Source organism: Saccopteryx leptura, chromosome 3, assembly GCF_036850995.1.
Source record: "Saccopteryx leptura isolate mSacLep1 chromosome 3, mSacLep1_pri_phased_curated, whole genome shotgun sequence".
Classification (NCBI taxonomy): Eukaryota; Metazoa; Chordata; class Mammalia; order Chiroptera; family Emballonuridae; genus Saccopteryx; species Saccopteryx leptura.
Window position 1 is genome coordinate 334,478,427 of NC_089505.1, and position 15,904 is coordinate 334,494,330.

A 15,904-nucleotide genomic window follows, 5' to 3' on the forward strand; every position below is an offset into this window, starting at 1 on the left:
CCTGGAGCTCTGCAACTATGGTGTGGTAAAGAGAACCTTGGGATACACTAAGCTGGGTGGCAAAGGTAAATTCACAGAAGTTGGCAAAAGGGGGAGAGAGAACTCTAAATTAGGAGTAGGTCCCAGCCTGAAATAGAGTGGGGCAATGAGGTAGGAGGAATAAAGGAAACACTATATATTGAACAAGGCAGCAGAAAATAGGACTATCAACACCCACAACAGAGATCTTTGAGGGAAGAATAAAAAACCTGACTATTCAGGCAAGACATATTTAAGTGGCCCTTGTGCAAATGAGATCAGTTTACCTGCTTCTTGGAATAAATACCCTAGGCTCGTCCACAGTGTTGTAGATGGGGCCAACATCCCTGGGCACCTTCAACCTTCAGTGGCAAACCCCAGCTTTCTGGGTAAGGTTAGGTCATAGGTGGCTGGAGCAGGGCTGGAAGAGACTGAACCCTCCCTTAGAGGAGCGAGGGGGAAGCCTACCGTCCAGTGTCCCTTTTTCCTCACAGCAAAGGCATTTAAGCTTGGCAGGCTTTAGCTCAATGACCTTCCTTTTCACTATTGAAGCAGGACCCAGATGGATTCCTATGAGACTTCTTTGGGGCATTGGAGCCTTTAAGGGCGTATCCTAAAAGCTGGTAGTTCCCCTGATCTCTATTGGGCTTTTTCTGCCTCTTGGTACCTTAAAGGCCATGCTCAGAAGATCTCACTGAGGGGTTTGAGGATCCCCATCTGCCTATATAAACCTTTTCCGTATATCTGGAGCTATTTGGAAAAAGACAAAATAGTGTTATTAGTTGGATCAAATAAAGAAGGTAGTAGTTTGCAGGAGAAGATTTGGCATCTCCTGTTCATCAGCATTCAAAAGAAATTTAAAATTTTTTAGTAAAAAGCATGATATGGTAGACCCGTAGGAGTCCCAGGATATGACTCCCCCCTTTTAAATTTTTTTTAATTGACTTTAAAATATTTGCTGGGTACCCTTTAATAATACCCATAATTCAAAAGGTTTGACAATACAGTAAATGCTTTCGCTACATATGCAGGAGCAGTGTCTGTTTAACCAGTTTAGGAAATCCAATAATAGAAAAATGCATACAGACAATGAGCTATAACCTGCTTAGCAGCCTCTCCTGCTCTGACAGAGGTTACTATAAATCCAGAATATGTATCCACTGTAACATGGACATAGGACTGTTTGCCAAATGAAGGTATATGAGTAACATCCATTTGCCAAAGTTGTCCTGGTAGGAGTCCCTGAGGGTTAACTCCAAATGAAGGGACAGATTGTAGTATAGGACCCCTTGGACAGGATTTCCCAATCTGCGGTGCTGCTTCCCGAGAAAGTTAAAACTGTTTACACAGGGCTGCAGCATTCTGGTGATGAATAGTATGAGATTGAATTGCTCGATCTGTCATGGTTGCTCCAAATAATTTTCTTTTGGGTACCTTGATTAACAAGGGCATTCCCTTGTGCTAAAGCTCCAGGGAGCATGGAGTGAGCTCGAGTATGTCCTATAAAACATGGAGCTCTATGTTGACATACAAATCTTCGAAGAAGGAGGAACTGCTGAAATAGTTCATCAGCAGTTGTTCCTAAGACAGCAGTCTTTATAGTGGAAACAACCATAAGTAAATATTTGCTGTCTGTATATAGATTAAAGGAGGAATATGGCAAATGCTGAAAAGCCATGATAATGGCATATATTTCTAGTCTTTGAGCTGATTTTAAGTTGACAGTTTCAGTATAAAGTTGTCCATTCATTTGCAAAAGCGATTTGCCATTTAGTGGAAGTTTCCCAGAGCCATTGTTGTTGATCCTTTAAAAAAAGGAACAACAATAATTTTGAGGCTCAAAAACTATAAGCTGTAAGGGTCGCCTATGCCCCTTGATCAAGGATGCAACAAGATCAAAATATGGAAGTGTATCCTGACTAGGCAGTGGCACAGTGGATAGAGCGTCGAACTGGGATGCAGAAGACCCAGGTTCGAGACCCCGAGATCCCCAGCTTGAGTGCGGGCTCATCTGGTTTGAGCAAAAGCTCACCAGCTTGGACCCAAGGTTGCTGGCTCGAGCAAGGGGTTACTTGGTCTGCTGAAGGCCCATGGTCAAGGCACATATGAGAAAGCAATCAATGAACAACTAAAGTCTCGCAACAAAAAACTGATGATTGATGCTTCTCATCTCTCTTCGTTCCTGTCTGTCCCTATCTATCCCTCTCTCTGACTCTCTCTCCGTCTCTGGAAAAAAAAAAATATATGGAAGTGTATTCCATGGGCTATTAGACGGTTCAATGTGCCCAAGCTGTAGCTGCTCTTGTACCAATCGAGCAGCTGCCCTAAGTTTCTCCTGAGAAAGGGGCCATTGGTCTACCCATACAGGATTATCTGATTTCCAAGTAATTAGGTCTGCACAATGCATTATTGGGGTAGTAGGAGCTACCAAGGCCCCTATGCTAAATTTTGATATCCTAATTCACACCTTCTGATATTGGGTGCCATTTCTATGGGGGGTGAGAATTTCTCGCTGTTTTTTCCCTAGTCCCTTAGAGGGCAAAAATCCCCGATCAGGCATCCTAGTACTGACTAAACCATTAGGACTGACTAGCAACGCTCCCGTATTTCTCAAAACATCTCAACCCCACAAATTAACTGGCCATCCAGGGAGCACATAAGGCTTAAAAAATCCAGAATGACCTTCTTAATCTTCCCAATTTAGAAAACTAGAACTTTGTTGAGGGGATTTACTCTGCCCATACCTTGTAATTCTGTGGCTGCTGCATGAGTGGGCCAGGAAGGAGGCCAATGTAGCTTAGCAATAACAGATACATCAGCTCCAGTATCTAAAAGTCCTTTAAATTTATGCCCATGTATTGTTAGTTCCATTTCAGGGCATTCCTGACCTTTTTTTTTTTTTTTTAAATCCAATTGGCAAAATCAGAAGAGCCAAATCGCCAGTTTTCTTGGGGCCCTTTTTGCAGGATGTGGCCTGAGAAGCAGAATTAGCATCCTTATACTATTCTTCTAACTGCTTGAATTAGCCCTGAGATAAATTCTCTTTTTTTTAAATTAATTTTAATGGGGTGACATTGATAAATCAGGGTACATATGATCAGAGAAAATAGCTCTAGGTTATTTTGCCATATGCTTATGCTGCATTCCCATCACCCAAAGTCCAATTGTCTTTCGTCACCTTCTAACTGGTTTTCTTTGTGCCCCTCCCATCTCCCTCCCTGTCCTCCCCCCCACCCCGTAACCCCCACACTCTTGCTCATGTCTCTGAGTCTCACTTTTATGTCCCACCTATGTATGGAATCATATAGTTCTTAGTTTTTTCTGATTTACTTATTTCACTCAGTATACGGTTATCAAGGTTCATCCATGTTGTTGTAAATGATCTGATGTCATCATTTCTTATGGCTGAGTAGTATTCCATAGTATATATGTACCAAAGCTTTTTAGTCCACTCATCCTCTGATGGACACTTGGGCTGTTTCCAGATCTTCGCTATTGTGAACAATGCTGCCATAAACATGGGGGTGCATTTCTTCTTTTCATACAGTGCTATGGTGTTCTTGGGGTATATTCCTAACAGTGGGATAGCTGGGTCAAAAGGCAGTTCAATTTTTAATTTTTTGAGGAATCTCCATACTGTTTTCCACAATGGCTACACCAGTCTGCATTCCCACCAGCAGTGCAGGAGGCTTCCCTTTTCTCCACATCCTCGCCAGCACTTATTCTGTGTTGTTTTGTTGATGAGCGCCGTTCTGGCTGGTGTGAGGTGGTATCTCATTGTGGCTTTAATTTGCATTTCTCTAATGATTAGTTGCCGGGGTCCAGCCCCAGAGGGAGGAATCCAGGGGTCCCACAGGAGGAGACGGCATCGGCGAAATCGAGTGAGAGAGCCGAATTCTTTTCTTTCTCTTTATTCTCTGGTTAGCATTTACTGCCAGGCATCTCCCTCAATGGCTGGTCTAACATTACTTTTTATGCACACACACTAAGTTACAATCACATGGTATTTTGAATACATCATTGTTTTAGTTTCACTATGGTTACATATTTTTAGATAACAGTTAATTCATATCTATAAGCTACAAGTCAGGTGGTAAGTTATTCAAAGTACAGTTATACAATAGTAATAATAATATTGGTACAAACTTCTAAAAGATTAGTACTAATTAATAACTCTATTTTACTCTTGTTGTGAGTCAAGGGCACAGAAAGAGATAGCAGACGAAATCATCAAGGACTAGCAGAGGACCACCGCTTGCTCAGGCAAATAGCCTTGGGTTCATGTAGTGTCCTAATTCTTTTCTCACAAGACTACAAAAGGCTTGCTATTAAGAAACTGACATAGTATAAAGAGTAATTTTTACTTAGAGATACATAGAGTGCACCTGCAAGATAGCTAGTAGCAACATAATATCAGAAGGCATTAGTTGCTACTGTTGCTATGAATCCCACCACGTACCTCTCCTATACTTGGAAAATGCAAAAATCTCATGAGAATGTTTTACTGAGAAAAGCCCAGCAACTGTCTTCAGTGACAAAACAAGTCTTTTAACAAAACATTCTTTACTAGCCAGCTGCACTCCTATCCAAGGCCACGCAACAGGCCACTCCACTACACTTTACCTAAGATTCTAATGTCTAGTTAAACTTTATTTATTTACTATATTCACATACTAGCTAAGTTCTAACTTTATTCTTTCTAACATGATTAATAAGAAGAAATTCTCCTACAAACTTAACCCTTTATGAGGGATATCATGGCCAGCCTCTTATGTTTATGAGCCCAGTTCAAGGGGCTTACAGGCTTTTCTGTGGAACTTACACCTTCTGTCTCATTTCCAAAGAAATTACTACAAATCTACAGGGAAAGTACGGTACTATTATCCCTGTGCCATAAATAATAGCACACACCCAGAAAAGGGGGGAATATAAGGCCAGATTAATTCAAAAGATTAAAGGGGGAAGTGTCGTTGTGTCTTTCCTTGCGGTGACTTTGTCAACCCGCAACTGTTGGTCTTACTGCGGTGACTCGATCTTCTTTTGCTGTGACTTTGTCAACCAGCAGTTGTGGATCTTCTCCTGCTGTGACCTAGTTAGCCAGCATTAGTGGATCGGCTCCCGACAATTAGTGATGTGGAGCATTTTTTCATATGCCTATTGGCCATCTGTATGTCCTCTTTGGAGAAGTGTCTTCATTTCTTTTGCCCATTTTTGGATTGGATTGTTTGTCTTCCTGGTATTGAGTTTTACAAGTTCTTTATAAATTTTGGTTATTAGCCCCTTATCAGACGCATTGTCAAATATGTTCTCGCATTGTGTAGTTTGTCTTTTTATTCTGTTCTTATTGTCTTTAGCTGTGCAGAAGCTTTTTAGTTTGATATAGTCCCATTTGTTTATCCTGTCCTTTATTTCACTTGCTCGTGGAGACAAATCGGCAAATATATTGCTACGAGAAATGTCAGAGAGCTTACTGCCTATGTTTTCTTCTAAGATGCTTATGGTTTCACACCTTACATTTAAGTCTTTTATCCATTTTGAGTTGATTTTTGTGAATGGTGTAAGTTGGTGGTCTAGTTTCATTTTTTTCAGGTAGCTGTCCAATTTTCCCAACACCATTTTTTGAAGAGGCTGTCTTTACTCCAATGTATGCTCTTACCTCCTTTGTCAAATATCAGTTGTCCATAAAGGTGTGGGTTTATATCTGGGTTCTCAGTTCTGTTCCATTGATCTAAATGCCTGTTCTTATGCCAGTACCAGGCTGTTTTAAGTACAGTGGCCTTGTAGTATAACTTGATATCCGGAAATGTGATACCTCCCACTCTATTCTTCCTTTTCAAGATTGCTGAGGCTATTCGTGTTCTCTTTTGGTTCCATTAAATTTTTGGAATATTTGTTCTATATCTTGAAGTAAGTCATTGGCATTTTAATCAGTATTGCATTGAATTTATAAATTGCTTTGGGTAATATAGACATTTTAATGATGTTTATTCTTCCTAACCACAGTATATGCTTCCACTTGTTTGTATCTTCCCTGATTTCTTTTATCAATGTTTTATAATTATCTGAGTACAAGTCTTTAATCTCCCTGGTTAAATTTATTCCTAGGTACTTTATTTTTTTGGTTGCAATTGTAAAGGATTGATTCCTTAATTTCTCTTTCTGACAGTACATTGTTAGTGTATAAAAATGCCTCTGATTTCTGAGTATTAATTTTATATCCTGCCACCTTGCTGAATTCATTTATCCAGTCTAGTTGTTTTTTGACTGCGCCTTTAGGGCTTTCTCTATACAATATCATATCATCTGCAAATAATGATAGTTTTACTTCTTCTTTTCCAATTTGGATGCCTTTTATTTCTTTTTCTTGTCTGATTGCCATGGCTAAGACTTCCAGAACTATGTCGAATAAGAGTGGTGAAAGGGGGCACCCCTGCCTTGTTCCTGATCTTAAGGGGATTGCTTTTAATTTTTGCCTGTTGAGTATGATGTTGGCTGTGGGTTTGAGATAGATGGCCTTTATCATGTTGAGGTATGTTCCCTGTATTCCCACTTTGCTGAGAGTTTTGATCATGAATGGGTGCTGGATTTTATCAAATGCTTTTTCTGCATCTATTGAAATTATCATGTGGTTTTTCTCCTTCCTTTGGTTTATGTGATGAATCACATTGATTTGCAAATATTGTACCAGCCTTGCCTCCCAAGAATAAATCTCACTTAATCATGGTGTATGATTTTTTTCATATATTGCTGGATCCGGTTTGCTAATATTTTGTTGAGGATTTTAGCATCTAAATTCATCAGGGATATTGGCCTATAATTTTCTTTCTTTGTGTTGTCTTTGCCTGGTTTTGGAATCAGAATTATGCTCGCCTCATAAGAGGAGCTTGGAAGTCTTCCTTCCTCTTGAATTTTTTGAAATAGCTTGAGAAGGATAGGAGTTAGTTCTTCTTTGAATATTTGGTAGAATTCACTTGTGAAGCCATCAGGCCCAGGACTTTTCTTTTTTGGAAGCTTTTTGATAACTGTTTCAATCTCATTTGTTGTAATTGGTCTGTTTAGGTTTTCTGATTCTTCCAGATTAATTTTTGGAAGATTATATGTGTCAAGAAATTTGTCCATTTCATCTAGGTTGTCTAGTTTTTTGGCATACAGTTCTTCATAGTATTTTCTTACAATATTTTGTATTTCTGTTCTGGCAGTTGTTATTTCTCCACTCTCGTTTCTAATTTTATTTATTTGAGTCCTCTCTCTTTTTTTCTGGTGAGTCTGGTTAAAGGTTCATCAATCTTGTTTACCTTTTCAAAGAACCAGCTCCTGGTTTCATTGATCCTCTGCATTGTTTCTTTAGCCTCTATGTCATTTATTTCTGCTCTGATCTTTATTATTTCCTTCCTTCTACTAGCTCTGGGCTTTACTTGCTGTTCTTTTTCTAGTTCTTTTAGATGTAGGGTCAAGTTGTTTATTTGAGCTTTTTCTAGCTTCTTGAGGTATGCCTGTAATGCTATGAACTTCCCTCTCAAGACTGCTTTTGCTGTGTCCCATAAATTTTGAGTTGATGTATGTTCATTATTGTTCATTTCTAGGAATTTTTAAATTTCTTCTTTGATCTCATTGTTTACCCATTTGTTATTTAATAACATGCTATTTAGTTTCCAAGTGTTTGAGTATTTTTCAGTTTTTCTATTGTGGTTGATTTCTAGTTTTATGCCATTGTGATCAGAAAAAGTGCTTGATATGATTTCAATCTTCTTAAAGTTGTTGAGACTGCTTTTATGCCCTAACATGTGGTCTATTCTAGAGAATGTACCATGAGCACTTGAAAAGAATGTATATTCTGCTGCTTTAGGGTGAAAGGTTCTGAAGATATCTATTAAATCGAGTTGATCTAGTATGTCCTTTAAGTCTGCTGTTTCTTTGTTAATTTTCTTTCTTGAGGATCTATCTAGTGATGTTAGTGTGGTATTGAAATCCCCTACTATTATAGTATTGCTGTTGATCTCGCCCCTTATATCCATCAAAGTCTGCTTTATATATTTAGGTGCTCCTATATTAGGTGCATAGATATTTATAATGGTTATATCTTCCTGTTGGATTGCTCCCTTTATCATTATGTAGTGACCTTCTTTATCTCTTACTATAGTCTTTGTTTTAAAGTCCATTTTGTCTGATATTAGTATTGCTACCCCAGCTTTTTTTTTCATTTCCGTTTGCATGAAATATTTTTTTCCATCCATTTATCTTCAGTCTATGTACATCTGTTTTTTTAAGGTGTGTCTCTTGTAGACAGCATATGTATGGGACGTGTTTTCTCATCCACGCTTCCTGGACGATGTTCTCTGGTCCAGGGGACAGGGGACAGAGAAGTCACATGGAGGAAACTGTGTGGGGGAAATTTAAAGGGTCACTAGGGCAATCGAGCTAATGTGACATAGAAAATTTCATTGGCTGGCAGACAGTTGCTCTTTTCCAAAGGACTCCTGGGAAGTTTCTTTTGGCGCACATGGGTGTGGATGGTTCTAGACAAAGTTCCCGGGTCTGGTTCCTCACGTGATGTTCCCCCATTGCCCACCAACCTCACATGTGTGATTTGCACCAACTCAGGATAGATAACAACATTGTATTGTAAAGAGATTTTGTGCTGGGGAGACCTAGATTTCCCCTTCCCCCATCTCTGTGAGAAACTGGGTAAACACCTAGCCAGGTGTAGGGAGGGGAGGGAGAGATTAAGCAAATCTTTTCCTCTCTTCTTTTTCCTTCTTTAATGGGCCATTCACAGATGCTTAACCCTTGGACCATGTAGACTCCCCCTTCCCTCCTAAAAACCTGTAATCAATGTATATACCTCTAGACTAGGGGTAGTCAACTTTTTTATACCTACCGCCTACTTTTTTATCTCTGTTAGTAGTAACATTTTCTAACCTCCCACCGGTTCCACAGTAATGGTGATTTATAAAGTAGGGAAGTAACTTTACTTTATAAAATTTATAAAGCAGAGTTACAGCAAGTTAAAGCATATAACAATAATTACTTACCAAGTACTTTATGTCTGATTTTCACTGTTTGGCAGACTAAATCTTTATAAAACAACTTACTATAGTTAAATCTATCTTTTTATTTATACTTTGGTTGCTCCGCTACCACCCACCATGAAAGCTGGAATGCCCACTAATGGGTGGTAGGGACCAAGTTGACTACCACTGCTCTAGACAAAGGAATGGCAAATTAACACTAGAAAATTTAGGAATATCTTTTTATATGTAGAACAACATTTTCTGCTATTTTATTACATTGTAAGCTTTATGATGTAGAAATATATAATATTTATAAATCCTATAGATGAATGTTATATGCTTGCTAATGAATTGTGTCATCTCTCCCCCTCCTCCTTTTCCTACCAACTTGTGTGTGATCAAATGTATATAACCTGCCTCAGGGCTATAGTCAGAGTGCACAATTTGGGTCAGCTATGCCTCGTGTTAGTCCTATGTTGGTCAAATAAGTTTGTAAATATGATATATAGGTTTGCTCGCTTATAGTTTGCATTGGGTGTAGGGGACAGGCTATAAGCAGGCAGGGTCATTATAGCCTAAGGTTTAGTTTTAAGACTAAACCTTTCTCATCCTTTTGAGAAATCCCATTATGCCTCAGATAAGTGACTTTGTATCAGAGACTTCTTTGTTTGTATATTGGATTAAAGGTTTTTATTTCTACACTATAAAATGGAGCAGAGGAGCCCATGATGGAAGAGAGTGGAGAAGAGAGATCAGAGAAAGGCCATGAGAAGAAGAGGAGAAGCAGCCAAGATGGCGGAATGCTGAAGGAGAAGCCAGTTTGTACAGAGTTTGTGCAGAGAGAAGGAGATGGGGAACAGAAGTGAATAAAACTGGTGAGGTAGAAACCTTTGATTCTAGGAAACTTGGATTAGTAAGTGGCTTTGGGAGCTGTGGATGGAAAAGGAAGTGTTTTCCCACTGTGTGTATTTCTTGCCCACTGGGTGCAAGCTAAGATTAAAGGTAATAAGCCTGAGCAGGTAGTGGTGCAGTGGATAGAGAGTTGGACTGGGATGCAGAGGACCCAGGTTCAAGACCCCGAGATCGCCAGCTTGAATGTGGGCTCATCTGGTTTGAGCAAAAGCTCACCAGCTTGAACCCAAGGTCTCTGGCTTGAGCAAGGGGTTACTTGGTCTGCTGAAGGCCCATGGTCAAGGCACATATGAGAAAGCAATCAATGAACAACTAAGATGTCACAACAAAAAACTGATAATTGATGCTTCTCATTTCTCTCTGTTCCTAGCTGTCTGTCCCTGTCTGTTCCTCTCTCTGTAAAAAAAAAGATAATGGCCCACAAGTTCTTGGTTCCATTGTTTCATTACCATCTGTTTGAATCAAATGCGAACCTGCATGGGCTAGGTGTCTGTGATGGTAGCTGTGGCTACTGGCTTTACACTTGGCATCGTTGGCAGGATTCGATACAGATCTGTATGGAGCCACCACCACCTTTGAGCGGTGGAGTAGAGGACTGGCTGTTGTTATAGTTCCCCATGGCTGTCCTTTTGGGGGCCGTGGGCTGGCTGACTTTTAAAGCCATGCGTGAGGAAACCGAGAGCTCTGTGGAAGATGCTGCCAGGGACCTGCAAACCGAGCAGTGGAAGGAGCTGGGGCAAACATGGGAGAAAGAGATGCCAGCCCTGGAGCTGGAGCAAGCACCGGAGAATCAGGCTAACCAAGTTCACTAGATTCGTCTGGAAATGGAGCAGCCACTGGTGAAGGAATCACAGGTTCGTGAGTTGCAGATTGCCCTGGATATTGTGAAGAGCCAGCAGTGGCAGGAGGCCGGGGCTGAGGCGGGGGCAGGGGCTGCAAGTGCCACAGAGCAGAAGGTGGCGGCAGCCTGGGACTCAAGCATGGTAGTGGGAACTGGTGTTTTCAGTTCCTCTTTGGAGGACGAGTAGAATCGGGCTGGAGTTGCAATCCATAGTCTCCAGAAGGTGAGAGCCTAGCAGCAAGGAGAACCTACTTCGCCCCTGGTAGGTCTGCGATTTTGGGACATAGGGGTGGATGCTATCACGCTCTCCGGAGCAGAGATGGAAATGCTGACTGCCATTGCCACGTGTTCCTTTGTGGGACAGTGTAAGACTTGCCAAGACGGCAAGGATGAGGGGGGTGGCTGAGGCGCCATATGCGTGGACTAATTCCTGGACTATGACTGGAGTGGGCACTGGCTCCTTTGTTGAATGGACTTATGGATTTTGGACAATGTGAAATACCCTGTTGGGGGCAGGGGGCAGCTTTGCTGGAGTCCCTTCCCCTGTCCCAGGAAGCTTTTCAAAGGGCTAGAAAGAAGGTCGAGGACATTTTGTGCTTTTGGCAAAGTGTTCAGAGACTGGTGAAATGTACCTTTGTAATTGTTGAAATTGTATGATTTGTCATGTTGTTGTCATTTGTGTAATTGCCTAATTTTCTTGTGCAGGATTACCTGTGCTTTAGATTGTGAAGCAAGTAAAAGGGGTAGAATGTTGGTCAAATAAGTTTGCAAATATGATGTATATGTTTCTCACTTATAGTTTGCATTAGATGTGGGCGACAGGCTGTAAGCAGGCTGGGTTTTTATAGCCAAAGGCTTAGTTTTAAGACTAAGCCTTTCCCACCCTAAGTGACTTTGTATCAGAGACTTCCTTGTTTGTATATTGGATTAAAGGTTTTGATTTCTACACTATAAAATGGGGCACAGGAGCCCATGCTGGAGGATAGCAGAGAAAGGCCACGTGGAGGAGAGGAGAAACAGCCAAGATGGCGGAGTGCTGAAGGAGAAGCCAGTTTGTGCAGAGTTTGTGTAGAGAGAAGGAGATGGGAAACAGAGGCGAATAAGGCTAGTGAGGTAGAAACCTTTGATTCTAGAAAACTCAGATAAATCAGTGGCTTTAGGAGCCTTGAATGGAAAGGGAAGTGTATTCCCACTGTGTGTATTTCTTGCCCACTGGGCGCAAGCTAGGATTAAAGGCTAATGGCTCACCAGTTCTTGGCTTCTTTGTTTCATTACCGTTCGTCCGAATCAAATGTGAACCTGCATGGGCCAGACGGCTGTGATGGTGGCCGTGGCTACTGGCTTTACAGTATGTCATCCCAGATGCTTACAAAAGCTCAGGCAGTTAGGTCATAATCCCATATCCCAGAGAGGCTGTGTAGCTGGGCAGGAGCAAGAAACAGAAGCAGTGTCTCAGCCATCTTGCTAACTCAGTATTTCCCAACTTGGTGTTCTGTGGAACACTTTTGGGAGTTATTAATAGTTGAGTCAAAACGTGTTCCAGAGTCAAAGTTTATGATTCCAGTATACTGTTTTCTTTCTCAGGAGTTTGCCATTCCAATCAGCATATTAGAATTTCAGGAAAGTATTTAACTCTATTGCAGTTAGTCATCCTTAGATACATTTTGGACTCTTTTTATCTTTCCAAGAAGGCCTAATAGTATTCTGGAAACTTACTGTAACTGATGTTGAGTTGAAGTATTCCCATTGCCCTTGAACTGTGTACTGATAAGGTGACCAATCGTCCTCCTTTAGAGAGGAGAGTCCTTCTTTTGTAAGTTCTGTCCTCCCTCAAAAACTGTCCTCCTGCCTGACCAGGCGGTGGCGCAGTGGAAAGAGTGTCGAACGGGGATGCTGAGGACTCAGGTTCAAGACCCCAAGGTCACCAGTTTGAGCGTGGGCTCATCTGGTTCAAGCAAAAGCTCACCAGCTTGGACCTACGGTCTCTGGCTCGAGCAAGGGGTTGCTCGGTCTGCTGAAGGCCCATAGTCAAGGCACATATGGGAAAGCAATCAATGAACAACTGGGGTGTCGCAATGAAAAACTGATGATTGATGCTTCTCATCTCTCTGCATTCCTGTCTGTCTATCCTTATCTCTCCCTCTCTCTGATTTTCTCTCTGTCTCTGTAAAAAAATAAATAAATAAAATTAATAGATATGTAAGCCTAATTACAATATAAAATATTACAAATGTTTTTATTATGCATTTATCATATGATAGTATATTCTTGTTGTAATGAATAAAATGTTTCTTTTATTTATGATATTGTTTTCTTCGATTTATTTTTGTTCTCCTTTTCATTGTAAAAAAGTTGGTCACCTTAGTACTGAAGCCTACAGCTAATGAACAAGAGGTACCAAATATCCCATATTCTAACAAGAACTGCCATCAAGGAGGCACCATCTGGGTCAACCCCTGGCTTTCCCATCTCATCAATCGTCTACCCTGTAAGGCCAGTGGCTGTGGCCATGCAGGTCACATTGGATTCTGGCAGACGGCAAAGGAACTGTGGAGCCAGAAAATGGTAGGCCATTCCCTTTATTAGAGTCTCGCAATGGTGGACGAGCAAGCAGGCAGGAAAAACCGCTTCTCTGTTTCTCAGGGCTGATGAGCAAACAGGTTGGGGGGAAAAAACCTTCCCTGGCAAACAATAGCAAAAATGTCCCCTCCTGTTAAGCCAAATTCAGAGGGACCCAAAACATGGAAGACAGGAACAAGGCCTGTCGGTTACATATCAAAGCTTTATTGTCTAGCTTGGCCAAGTGGTGGCTACTCCGACAGAATTCTGAAGGAAAAAGCGCGCGCCGGCCCTTTGTTCTACTTAGTTTTTATAGTTTTGTAAGTGGGAAGTACAGAAGCAAAAATTGCAATTAGGAGCCCCTTACCACTATTGGTTATAGTCATATGTCCTTTAACATGATAGGACCATGTTCAATTTGCAAGCCATACATCCTTTTGGGGAAAACAAAGTTTACAAGCCAACACAATGGTAGAAAGATGTCTCTTTATATATTAAAAAGCATTCCTATATTATCTAGTGTTCATCTGCTCTCTGTCCAGAGTCACACGTGTTAACCACATGCTTTTACATAGGAGAGGTAGTTTCGGTGGGGACAAATCCCCGCAAATGGCTCATTGCTATGAGAAAAGGTTTATTTTGGCTTTTCTCTCCCGGTACCTGGCTAGCTATTCACCCTTTTCCCCACAGGTGTGGTGGAATGTCTGGGAATCCATGTTTTCCTCCCCTCTGCATTTGCAATACAATGCCAAGGGCCATCTGGTTAAGCCAATCACACAGTACAGAGACTATGTCTCACAATTTCTCTGCACACCTTAACCCAAATTAATAAAATGTTCTCCAAGCCTCTTAAAATATTAATATTAATTCTGTAGCCTTTGGTACTTTACAACACCTGCGGGTGAAATGGCTCAGTGGCTCCTCACCTCCCCATGGCAGCAGGCACTCAGCAATCTACAGTCTGCCTCCTTGAGGTCAAGTATCTGCAGCCTTACATAGACTATACACAAGTGGTGCTGCCCCGTGTTCATGCACCAATTAGACAAAGTACAAGCAAGCAAGCCTAACACGTTTGCCCAACAAATCCCCAGCCAAAAAGACTAGGGAAGGGAATAGAATGTTGTTGGCTTACAGCAATGCACTGTGGCTTTCCTTCTCTCTTTGCAAAGTGTCCTTTACCTCTACTCCAGCCAGAAGAGGAGGGGCTCCAAGAGAAAGTCTTCTGAAGATTTGGGTGTCTGAACTGCACATGATGGATGCCACTGAAACAGACTAGTTAGTGATGGTAGAGAAGCAGAAAAAAAAAAACAGGAAAAAGAATCAATACCAAGTGTTAAGCCTAATCCGAAGGGACCCGAAACATTGAAGACACGAACAAAGTCCGTCAATTACACACCAAAGCTTTATTGTCTAGCTTGGCCAAGCAGCGGCAACTCCGACAGAAGTCTGAGGGAGAGCGCGCCGGCCCTCTGTTCTACTTAGTTTTTATAGTTTTGTAAGTGGGAAGTACAGAAGCAAAAATTGCAATTAGGAGCCCTTTACCACTATTGGTTATAGTCATATGCCCTTTAATATGATAGGACCATGTTCAATTTGCAAGCCATACATCATTTTGGAGAAAACAAAATTTACAAGTTAACACAATGGTAGAAAGATGTCTATTTACATATTAAAAGGCATTCCTATATTTTCTAGTGTTCATCCGCCATCTCTCTGTCCAGAGTCACACTTGTTAACCACATGCATTTACATAGGAGAGGTAGTTTCCGTGGGGACAAATGCCCGCAAATGGCTCATTGCTATAAGAAAAGGTTTATTTTGGCTTTTCTCTCCCTGTACCTGGCTAGCCATTCACCCTTTTCCCCACAGGTGTGGTGGAATGTCTGGGAATCCATGTTTTCCTTCCCTTTGCATTTACAATACAATGCCAAGGGCCATCCTGGTCATGCCAGACAGTACAGAGACTTCTAACAATTTCTCTGCACACCTTAACCCAAATTAATAAAATGTTCTTCAAGCCTCTTAAAATATTAATATTAATTCTGTAGTTTTTGGTGCCTTACAACACCTGCGGGTGAAGTGGCACAGTGGCTTTTCAGGGCTCCTCACAAAGGTGTGTGTATGTGTATGTGTGTGTGTGTGTGTGTGTGTGTGTGTGTGTGTGTACAAAATGCGGGTAAGTCTTATCCAATCAATTGAAGGCTTTAAGAAGAAACATATATGAGATTTATTTTATAATTTTTTTATTAAGACTTTATATTTTTGAAGCAGTTTTAGGTCCACAGCAAAATTAAACAGAAGGTACAGAGATTTCCCATATACTCCCTATGCCCATGCACGTACAGACTCCCCCATTATCAACATGTTCAACTAAAGTGTTATATTTGCTGGGTGAGGGTAAGGGATACAGCATCATCCAAACCCATAGTTTACCACAAGGTTCACTCTGGGGTTGTACATTCAGTGGGTTTGTACATGGGTAGTGACATGTACCTCCCACTATTAGAGTATCAGTCAGAGTATTTTCACTGCAGTAAAAATCCTCTGTGCTCTTCCTGTTCCC